Here is a 12,205-nt window from a genome sequence, read left to right as displayed (position 1 = left end):
GTATACTATATATACCTGCACAATAATATTAAACCCGATGAAATCATAATCATCATCAACAGTCAACACAACAACAACAACAAAGACAACAATGTCGTAACTTGCCTTTCGATCATCATTAGCATTAAGAGACAATGTTCCCGCAGCAAAAAGGCCAAGTACAAGGGTGAACAATTGAATTTCAGAATACATTAATTTGACCATTTTTTATTTAATTTGTGAATTATTAAGTGTTTGGGTCCAATTTAGTCCAATTGGGCCTAGTCATTAAATGATCCAATTAAAAGCCCAAGGTCAAGGTTCAACTCTCCATATGTGCTAAAGTCAAGATCAGTCCACAAAGCAAGTCAATTGGGCCAAGGCCCACTTCTCCCATATATGCAAAGGTATAAAAGCCATCAATATCGCATTTGTATGATGATTCACAAAAAAGCCTCAAGCAATTAATTCTCTTGCATAGCTTTCTCTCTCTACACATTGTACTGACTTTAGCATCGGAGGGGCCTTCCTCGGCAACACCCCCGAGGCTAGTTTACGTGTGTTTGCTGTGCAGGAAACCCTCGGCCCAACATCACTTGGACCAAGCCCAGTCTTCACCACATCTTCGGACCTTCAGCAGGGTCCCATTGTTTTCACTCGAAACAATTTGGCGCCGTCTGTGGGGAAGACTTTCAAAAAATCTTTAAGCCAATTTCATTAGTTCTACCTCAATCTTAGTTCCGATGGCTAAGAATCGCAAGAACAAGAGTAACGGTGCTTCTCCTTTGAGAAAACGTCGAAAGTCACTAGGAGGGGGTCCCTTAGAACGCCCCACTCCTAGTCCATCTCCTCCTCGGGATCGGAGCCCCCTCTGCGGGACCCGACTCTCATGGAGAGCCTAGGGAAAGATCCGAATCTCCTTTAATCCAGTCCAATCATCCGTCGAGTCCACCTCGGTCAAATGAGGACAACCGGTCCACTCAAAGGACCCAATCTCATGCTCGGAGTCAATCCCGGAGCATTCACACCCACTCTCACTCTCAGCCGAGGACACCCTTGACGGGGCCCAACTCGGAGGAAGTAGTGAGAGCCTTAGCGGTCCTCATGGAAGCCATGAAGGCCCAAAATATGCCGCCCCCACGCGACCGGACTCCTCCGCAAACCAGGGATCAGCGGAGGAACCTCGGTCAGGAGGGGGGAAACCCTCCTCTTTCAAGGAGCTCGGCGAATGGGAGGAGGACACCTGGAGAACCGAGAGGGAGAGAAACAGGAACTCTCACTTCTTCAGGGAACCTTCCACTCAACTCACTACGAGTAGATCCCACAAAAGCAGCAGTTCTGCCTCTCGGACAGAAATTGTTCGTCGAAGCGTTCATGACCGTCTCGGCGATAGGGAACGGAGCGTGCACAGCCGCCTCTCCTACCCTGTAGCCGAGGCCCAGACCTCCCAGCCAGGGACGAAAACCACTTCTACCTCTCTGAGAGGGCGGAGCGCGGTCCCTTCGGCTGGGAACAAGGGAAAGGCCGTGATGCTGCCTTCCAGTTCTCCATTCGAGCAGTGGATACTAGAAGCCCATGTGCCGACGGTTAAAATCCCGTCGCACATTACTTATGATGGAACTTCGGATCCGAAGGACCATATTGCCTCGTACGAGGCACACATGCATCTTTGCCCCAGGTCCGAAGCGACTTGGTGCAAATATTTTCCAACCACTCTCAAGGGGGTCGCGCAAGCGTGGATCTCCAAGGGAGTGAAAGAAGGCTCAATAACCGGGTGGGACGATCTGTCCTCCAAGTTCAAGAGCAAGTTTTCTACGGCAAACCGCCGAGAGAAGACTACTGCAGAACTCATGGGTCTGCAGCAAGGGGAGGCTGAAAGCCTCCGAGACTATCTGAATCACTTCAGCAACGAGTTGTCCAGCATTTCTCAGCTGGACCAAGGGCTGGCAGTTTTCGCCTTTCAGCACGGTCTCAGAACTGGACCGTTCTCCGACTTCATGGTCATGAATTCACCCAGGACCCTGGAGGAGGCACTGAATGCTTCAAATAAGTTCACCCGAGCTGAAGAGTGGAACAAAACAAAAACCCAACCTCAATCTGGGGGAGGGAAACAAAAACAAACACCCTCGTCTGAAGGCCAAAGCCAGAAGGCAAAGGGAAAGGCGAAAGCCTCGGAACAATCTTCGGCCAACGAGTCGAAGAAGGAAAAATCTACTCCTTTTGCGGGCAGATATGAATCTTACACTCCGCTCTCTCTTCCGCGCGCTAAGATTTACAGCGTGACGAAGGAGGAGCAGAGTTACAGAAAGCCGAGACCACTCCCAAAGTGGTATCAGCGGAAAAATAAAAATCAGTGGTGTGAGTTCCATGAATCACCGGGACACAACACTGAAGAGTGTATCCAGCTGAAGGACCAAATCGAGGATATGGTTCGGAAGGGGTACTTGAAAAAATATATCGCGGATCATCGTGAGAAAAAAGAGGCTGAGAAGTCCGAAAAGGACTCTCGGCAAGAAATTGATTTCCCCCGAAAGAACAGCAAAACTGCGAAAGGAAAATTTCCTCCAATCCATGTTATCTCGGGAGGAGCATGCTCTCGGAGGGAGCACAAGCGTCACCTCAGGGCTCTGACCCATCAGGTGAACCATGCTGACATTCAGCCACCCCAGTCAACGGTGCCGAACATGACGTTCACAGCCGCTGACTGCCGGGGGGTGACGTACCCTCACGAGGACCCGTTGGTGATCATCGCCACGGTGGCTAACCACGACGTCAGCAAAGTTCTAATTGACGGTGGTAGCAGAGCAAATATTTTGTTCCGAAAGGCCTATAATCAAATCAAGCTGAAGCCCAAGCACCTCACACCGGTATCCTATCCAGTATCCGGATTCAATGGGGCTTCAACTTATCCTGATGGGAAGGTTCTGCTTCCTGTCACCATCGGCTGCGATGAAGCAGCTAGGAACGTCATGACTGAATTTTTGGTCATCGACGCTCCTTCAGTGTACAACGTGATTTTGGGGAGACCCATAATTCACGAGATCCAAGGGGTTGTCTCAACTTATCATCAGCTGATGGTCTACGTTTCAGACGCCGGCTTCCCCGAAAAGATCCAGGGCAGCCAAAAGGAGGCCCGAAGGTGCAACTACCTCAAGCCATCCACTAGTCGCCCAGATGACGACGATGAGGATGAGGAGGAGAAAGAAAAAGAAAGAGAGCCGAGCACAAAAAAGCCGAAAGGTCTAAGTGCTTCGGCCCAAGGTTCTGTGCCCAAAGAAAAAGGGCCAGAAAAAGAAAAGGCTAGCTCTTCATCTGAGCCGGAAGACTCAGAGAGCCAGCCGAAGAAAAAAAAGTCTGGGACGCCCGCTGATATAGACAGCAGGCCAGATTGTGAAGAGTCCAGCCCATCAACAATGGACCTGGACCAGCAGATTGAAACGGTTGAGTTGACCGAAGGAGATGCCGAGAAATGTGTAACAATCGGGATGGACCTTGATCCGAGCACCCTTTGTGAACTTATTCAACTCCTTCGGGACAACAGAGCTGATATGCCTGGGATAAGTCCAGACCTCATCTCCCATAAGCTTAACGTCGACCCAACGTGTCGGCCAGTTAAGCAAAAGAAGCGGAATTACTCCGCAAATAAGAACCAAGACATTGCAGCCGAGGTCAAAAAGTTGCTGGATGCAGGCTTCATCGAGCCCTGTCAATATCCAGAATGGCTGGCGAATGTGGTAATGGTTCAGAAGGCTAATGGTACCTGGAGAATGTGCGTTGACTTCACGGACCTAAATAAGGCTTGTCCGAAGGAATTCTATCCCTTGCCGAGGATCGATCAGCTAGTGGACTCGACAAGTGGCCATGCCTTGCTTAGTTTCATGGACGCATTCTCGGGGTATCATCAGATCTTCATGCACCCCGACGACCGATCAAAGACGGCATTCGTCACGAACGCCGGGGTGTACAATTATAAAATGATGCCCTTCGGATTGAAAAATGCGGGGGCAACTTATCAAAGGCTGGTGGATCAAGTTTTTGCCGATCAAAAAGGCCGAAACGCGGAAGTTTATGTTGACGATTCAATCGTCAAGAGCAAAAAATCTGAAGACCATGTTAAGGACCTTGCTGAAACCTTCGCCACCTTAAGAAAACACCAAATGAAGCTGAATCCGAAGAAGTGTGCCTTCGGCGTGAAGTCAGGAAAATTCCTTGGGTTCATGGTCAGCAAGAGGGGGATTGATGCCAATCCCTCCAAAGTCAAAGCAGCGCTCGATCTTCCTGAGCCGAAAACAAAGAGGGATGTTCAGCGGCTCACCGGAAGAATGGCAGCCCTCTCGAGGTTCATTTCCAGAGCTTCGGACAAGGGGTTACCTTTCTTCAAAGCCCTGAAACTCCCAAAAACAAAAGAGCTCGTTTGGGAAGAAGAGCAAAAAGAAGCCTTCAAGCAGCTTTGGGAGCATCTGGCTCAGCTCCCAACACTGGCCAGCCAAGTAGAGGGAGAAACTTTGTATCTTTACGTGGTTGTAAGCTCAGCCACCATCAGTACAGTGCTGCTGAGGGAAGAAAATAAAATTCAGCAACCGATCTATTTCGTCAGTCACACTCTGACGGATGCCGAGACTCGCTACCCTCTACTCGAGAAAGTTGCCTTTGCAGTAGTGGTGGCTGCTCGGAAGCTGAGGCCCTATTTTGATTGCCATCAAATAGTGGTCTTAACTGATCAGCCGCTGGAAAAAGTTCTCGGCAAAGTTGAAAAATCTGGTAGGCTGGCCAAGTGGGCTTTCGAGCTCACCGAATTCAACATCAGCTACCAGCCGAGAGCAGCCATCAAGGCTCAAGCTCTAGCGGACTTCCTGGCCGAATGCTCGTACCAGGAGACGCTAGATGATGAAAAGAAAATCTGGACCGTATTTACGGATGGATCCTCCACCGTAAATGGTTCGGGGGCAAGGGTAGTGATAACCTCTCCCGAAGGCAAATCCTTTGAGTATGCACTCAAATTTTCTTTCAAGGCTTCGAACAACGAAGCTGAATATGAGGCAGCAATCGCTGGCCTAGAATTGTGCATCTCTTTGGAAGCCGAGCATGTCTGTCTGAAAACAGACTCTCAGCTAGTTGCATATCAGATCGGTGGCAGCTACGAGGCCAAAGAGCCCTCCAATCTTGCCAAGATCAAATCAGTCATTGCAAAGCTAAGAACTTTTGAAGTTCAGCTGATCCCGAGGGGTCAGAATGCTCAAGCCGACGCACTCTCCAAACTTGCCAGTTCAACTCTCACTGAGCTGAACAAATCTGTATATGTGGAGGTGCGCCGAGAAAGAAGTGTCGACGAAGCACCTGAAGTGTGCTGCGCTGACCCAGAATCCAGCTGGATGGACCCCATCCTAGCTTTCAAGCTTCAGGGAGAAATTCCCGAAGATAAAATTTTGGCCTCCAAACTGAAGAGAACCAGCTCAAGGTTCATCGTCTTCAGAGGGGAGCTCCTGAAAAAGTCCTTCTCAGCCCCATTGTTGAAGTGTGTGGGTCCAACAGATGCAGAGTACATCCTTCGGGAGATTCACCTCGGCATTTGTGGGAACCACATTGGGGGAAGGACTCTAGTCCACAAGGCATTGAAGGCCGGGTATTACTGGCCCACCATGATCTCAGATGCTAAGGAGCTGGTCCGAAAATGTGAAAAATGTCAAAAATTTGCACAAGTCATCCATCAGCCAGCTAGAGACCTTCAGCCGATCCTTAATCCACTTCCATTTGCCCAATGGGGGCTGGATATTTTGGGACCCTTTCCAGATGCACCTTACCAAAAAAGATGGTTAATAGTCGGCATCGACTATTTCAGCAAATGGATTGAGGCTGAAGCAACTTCGAATATCACAAAGCAAACTGTCAGGAAATTTATCTGGCAGAACATTATTACCCGCTTCGGTATTCCGAAGGTTTTTGTCTTCGATCATGGGAGGCAATTTGATAATTTGCCGCTGAGGCGGTACACAGATCAGTTCGGCATCAAATTGGCATACTCAGCAGTGTGTCATCCACAAAGTAATGGCCAAGCCGAAGCTGCAAATAAACAAATCCTCAATGCTTTGAAGAAAAGGGTTGAAGATCAAAAGTCCAAGTGGATAGAGGAACTTCCGGGAACCCTCTGGTCACTTCGGACAACTGAAAAAGAGGCAACGGGCTATTCACCTTTTGAGCTGGTGTATGGTGCCGAAACCGTCCTTCTAGTGGAAATCGGCTCCAAAAGTTTACGAGTGCACCACTTCTCGGCTGAGAATGAGCAACTTATGAAGGAATCCCTCGATTTCCTCGATGAAGTAAGAGACTCAGCCCGAGACAGAATGGCTGCTTATAAGCAGAGAATCAGCAAATTTTACAACCGAAGGGTCCACGCAAGGCCTCTCAAAATTGGAGACCTTGTCCTCCGAAATGCTACTGCAGTTCAGAAAAGCCGAATCCATGGGAAACTCTCAGCTGCATGGGAGGGACCCTACGAAATTTATGTTGAGCTTCAGCCAGGGACATATCGACTTCGTCAGTTAGATGGAACTGAGCTGAAAAATCACTGGAATGCTGATGTACTTAAGAAATATCATGTGTAAACCCTTCGGAGCAGAACAATCTTTGTAAGTACATTTTGAATTATTAATGAAAGACCCCTTCACCATTCCTATAATTATTTGCAACTTTTTATTCTTTTAAGTTTTCTTTATTCTATCTACTCTTTAAGGGTTTTTATTTAGCCTCGTCTGAAACCTTCGCCTTTGGGTAACTGGGTTTCAGATTGTTGACAAACTCGTCTTTTTAAAGAACTCTGGTCTTTCAGCTGAAGTCAAACTTCAGTAAGACTTGTTCTCCAAAGACATGAGTCCATGGACAAGTCTGGGATATTGCCTTAACTGAGCCTTGTATCCCATAAAGTCATTATCTGAAACATTGCCTTCAATTGGCCTTGTGTTTCAGATATCCATTTTTAAAGATAGACAGAAAATCAAGGATAACAGCAACTGTTAAAAAAAAAATTTATTCAGCTTCATCTGAAAGTTAAAGAAACCCAACTCAGTAATCCAAAGACTTGAGTCTTCAGATTACTGGGGGGGGGCAAGAGGCACTGTCAGTGCAAGTTTATCTTCAGCAGAATTCTTCAAGCTGAGAGCTTTGTACTTAGCAAATTCTTGCAAAAATTCGTCAAGTTCAGAAACACTAAAGCATTCAAAATAAGGCAAAGTAACTGAAGAAAACGCATCAGATAAATGAGATTAATGCTCGGAAAACGAGCTACAAGTTCAAGAGTTCAAAGGATATAATAAAGCATCGGCAGCCGCCCACAAGCGGAAAGTTACAGCTGCCGAGGTACATTCAAAAACAAATAAAGCAGTTTGTACATCAAGGCAAGCTGAAGCAAAAAACAAGGCAAAAAATTCAGAAGCGGCAAGTCTAAAGTTGAACGCACGATGAACCGCAAGATTCTGAAGACGACTGCCTGAGTTCCTATGCTTCAGCCCGAGGATCAGACTGATCAGCATTACTGGGTCCCATGGTGGCCTCAGTCCCAGCAGCTGAAGAAGCAGGCTTTGCACTCTGCTGAGCCTCCCTTTCCCTTTGTTCAGCCTCCATCTCCTTTCTTTCAGCTTCTTCTTCGGCTTCTTCAGCCACAAGGATGTCAGCTTCGATTGGAGTTGGATACTTCATGTGAGGGTCTTCGGGATCCTGGATCCATTCAGCACATTTGGACCAGTCCAACTTCGGCTCAACGTGTAGGCAGACTCTTCGGCATACTCTGAACCCGTTTCTGAAACCCATGTCGTACTCTTCTTGGGTGTAGATACGGACCTTGAGTAGAGCCTTAGCATCAGCCAACTTCTTCTTTGTCTCCTCCAAGTCTTCCTTGGATTTCTTCAGCTCATCAGCGAGCTTAGAGGAGGAATCCTTCTGCTCGTTCAGCTCTTGCTGAACCTGGGAAGCTTCAGTCTGAGTCTGGGTCAGTTCATCTTTCTTGGCCCTCGGCTGATCCTCAACCTCTTGGAGCTTAACTCTCTGAGCTCCAGTAGCAGTAGCAGCTTCCGAGAGTTGGACATTTTGAGCTTGGAGCATCTCTTCAGCAGCCATTCTACTGGCTTCAAGAGCTTCCAACTTTTGTTGCACTTCGGCTTGTGCAGCAGCTCCCTCTCTGATTTTGCTCTCAATGGCAGCTTTGAATTTGGAGATGGCCACTCCCATATGCTCCTGAAGGAATTTCTCTCCTTCTATCAGTGGGGGAAAAACTTCCTTTTCCATGGCAGCGCAGAAGGTTTGAAGGGCCTCAGCAGCTTTCTTCTCGTATTCTTCACCCTTCTGCTGCTTTTCTTCAGCTGCTGCTTGCTTCAGCTTAGCAAGCTTCAGCTCCTCCTCTGCCACTTTCTTCTCGTACTCAACGGCATCAACCCTATCTTGTAGGGAATCTAGCAGCTCTACAGTGAGAGTCTGATTGTGCACAAACTGGAAACAGAGGCACAAGTCAGTAAAAAAAAAAAAAAAAAAATCTGAACTGAAGAGTTAAACTGAAAAAAGATAAAGGCAAGGAAAGAGATTTACCTGCATCATCAGCAGTTGATTAGATCTTGCTGGGTCTGGAACTGATCTGCTGGATTCGCCCATCCCAGCAGTGGCCTTCAGCGACCAGATCCTCGCCCTGTCTACTTCGGATAGGCCAGCAAAATTGCCGAAGTAGGCTGCAGCACCTTCTCGGTTCTGGCCCCATATGAGATCCCAGATGTGATCTGGAAGTGGAATGCGGGGGGCCGAGAAGCCCATTTCTCCAGACTGCAACGTCTGGAAAGAAGGAAAGGATGATGATGGAGCTTCCTGAGCCTTAGATGGCTGAGCTTCTTCCTCCTTCTCAGCAGAGTCAATTATTATGACATCTGCTTCTTCAGGGGTGAGGACGAAAGCCTCAACCTCTCTTGCAATATCAGCTGTGAAACCCTCAGCATCGGGCTTCACGGCATCTTCAGCATTGTGCTCAGCAGCACTCTCTTGAACCTCTTCTTGGACCCCTCCCTTCGGATTGGGAGTTTTCTGATCCACCTCCATCTCAGGAGGTGGTGAAGGGGTCTTCGGTGGTGATTGAGGTAGTGGCTGAGGAACCCTCGGCGATCCACCGCCTTCCTCGGGTTCTCTTATTTCAATGCCGACGGGCCTCGGCCTCGTCTGGAAATCGTGAGGGCCAATGATGGCCATCATTCGTCTTCTTTTAAGAAGAGGTTGCTCGTCCATGTCTGATTCTTCAGACTCTTCTTGTATCTGATCTTCGGGACGAGCAGGGGCTTTCCCTTCTCTTTGTCTCTTGCTCTCTTCAGACTACAAAAGACAGGGGGGCAGGAAGAATGTGAGTAAAAAAAAAAAAAGAAGAAGAAAAAAGAAGCTGAAAAGCTAAGTCTGAGAACTCACCGAGGTATTCAGCAAAGCCTCGTCTTCTTCCTCAGCGGCCCTAGCTGTTGTTGCTGCTTCTTCAGCTGCTTTGGAGGAGCCTTCTCCTCCTTCACAAGCTTCGATGGCCCGTGCAACCTCTTCGGCTGTACGAGCAGCTTCGAGTTCCTCGTCCAACAGCTGGCACCAGGGATCTCTCTTCTTCCACCAAGGTTTCTGCCGCTGATAGAGGGCAGAAGCTTCAATTTGGAAATGAGCCGAGTCCAGATGAACGTCTCTATCCTTCGGCTCAGTGATGGAGGGGGCCCGAGTCAGTATGGTCCTCCTTTGGTCAACGCCGAGACGCTCATAGTCTATTCTAGCAGTGACCTCGTTTAACTCTGAACGTAGAAAATGAGCAAAAGTCAGTTCAGCAACATCAAAATGCTGGATAAGTTATAAATGCGAAAGCAAAAAATAAAAAGAAAAGGCTTCGGCCCCAGCCGAAATAGCTTACCATCTTTAAACTTTCGGCTGAGGCCGACAGCAGCAAGCATATGCTCCTTGAAAACATAATGATTGTCTGGGAGCCAGGTTGCTGGAATTGTTTTCAATCGGCCGATCCCCCCTGGGTTATCCATCTTCCCAAAAATGTTGGCCTGATGGAGATTAAAGTCTCCTTGGCCATCGTTTTCTAAAGGACCCAAGCTGAGCATCTCTGGGTCAGGGTTGGAGAGGTGTCGGGGGGCGCTGAAGACATAAGGGTGGTCTGGATCTGTGGGTGCCCTAACCCAGATCCATTGGCCTCTCCAGTCTTTATCTGAAGAATCATTCGGCCACATTTTCAGATACTGGGGTCGGGACTCAATCCGATACCACCCAGGACCATGATGTCCATGCCCACTTTGAGCATTCGGCACCAGCCGGTGGACTTACTTGAAGCAGTGCAGATTTGGGGTATATCTGAAAAACTTACAGACCCACAAGTAAGTCATCACCCTTCGGATGCTGACTGGTGTTAGCTGGCATAAGGAGATCTTGTAATGGATGAGCATGTCTCGGATGAACTCATCCAAAGGGAACCTCAGCCCATACTGAAGCTGTCTAGTGTACACCCCCACATACCCCGGGGGTGGACGATGGATTCTATCAGATGCTAGGGGCATTCGGCACCAATACCCATCGGCCTCCATAATGTCGTAGTGCAGCTCAATCTGCTCGGCAAACCGATATACATCAGCATGCTCTACCCACCATGGGTAGGGGCAACTCTTTATCATAGCTGAGGCTACCTCAGCATCCTCCCACTCAGTAAATCCAGGAAGGACATCCCAAAGCACAACAGGGACACCTTCGTCCTGTCCAGAAGTGCTCTGCCCCTCGTTCCTTCAGGAGGCGCCGAAGAAATTGGAGTCGCCCTGATCCCTTCAGCAGGGTCAGGCCCCACTCTTTGTCCGTTCCATGTCCCAGTCCTGTTCCTAGGATCGGGAATTTGCCTTGCCCTTCGTGGAGCACGGGCTCTACCTCTGACTCCTCTCACCATTGTCGAGTTTCGAAGAAAAATTCGAAAAAAAATGGGGAAAGAGTTCGAATTCGAAGAAAAATAAACTAAAATCAAAGGAAATTACCTTAATCTGAAGCGGAATTTGCCGATCTACAAGTTGGTAGTGACGAATTTCAGTTTCTAAGCTTAATTCTCGGGGATTCAAGGAAGTTTTGATGCGGAATCAAGGGTTTTGCGCAAGTCGGAGTTCGTGTTTGTGAAGAAGTGAGGAGAGAGAAAGCGGTTCTCTTGTTTATATTTCCAAAAATGGGAATTCTGGGAGTCCGCGCTTAATTTCCCTTAAATACCACACTAAGTAACCGTTAAACACACGTTCCCATGATTAACCACCCATTATCCGTCCAACTTCCACAATCATTCATCCAGCCGCCGTAATTTCATTAATTGCGGTTTAAATTCAAATTTTTTGGATTAATTAGATCATTTACTTCCCTCCTTTTTTCTGATTAATTAAACCCGATCCGTCATACTTCCAAATCGGGTCTGGGGGGCAAGTTGTTTGGGTCCAATTTAGTCCAATTGGGCCTAGTCATTAAATGATCCAATTAAAAGCCCAAGGTCAAGGTTCAACTCTCCATATGTGCTAAAATCAAGATCAGTCCACAAAGCAAGTCAATTGGGCCAAGGCCCACTTCTCCCATATATGCAAAGGTATAAAAGCCATCAATATCGCATTTGTACGATGATTCACAAAAAAGCCTCAAGCAATTAATTCTCTTGCATAGCTTTCTCTCTCTACACATTATACTGACTTTAGCATCGGAGGGGCCTTCCTCGGCAACACCCCCGAGGCTAGTTTACGTGTGTTTGTTGTGCAGGAAACCCTCGGCCCAACATCACTTGGACCAAGCCCAGTCTTCACCACATCTTCGGACCTTCAGCAGGGTCCCATTGTTTTCACCCGAAACATTAAGTTTTGATGATATGATATGACTGGTCCTCATTTTTATAGATACAGAAAAAGGTAAAAATCAAGTAACTTAATATGATCATAATGGATATAATGCGATTATAGGTAGCATTATGGAAATAAATCAATTTTTTTAATAGTCAATGGATAGAGTAGACTGTATGGTCTAAATTTTTATTTGACTTGATTTACTTCTAAATTTGATGTATAAGGTTCTCTTCACTTCACCTTAAAAATATAATGTGTATAATTCAGTATCTTTAAAGAAAAATTATAATAGAATATCATTAAAAAAAATAATTTCAATTCAGCAAAAATAATTTCAATTTAGTAAAATTATTTTTAAGTTTAGTAAAAATAATTCA

This window comes from Chenopodium album, chromosome 12 (genome assembly GCF_948465745.1).
Source record: "Chenopodium album chromosome 12, dcCheAlbu1.1, whole genome shotgun sequence".
In the NCBI taxonomy this organism is placed as follows: Eukaryota; Viridiplantae; Streptophyta; class Magnoliopsida; order Caryophyllales; family Amaranthaceae; genus Chenopodium; species Chenopodium album.
Note: the sequence above shows the minus strand (reverse complement) of the source record.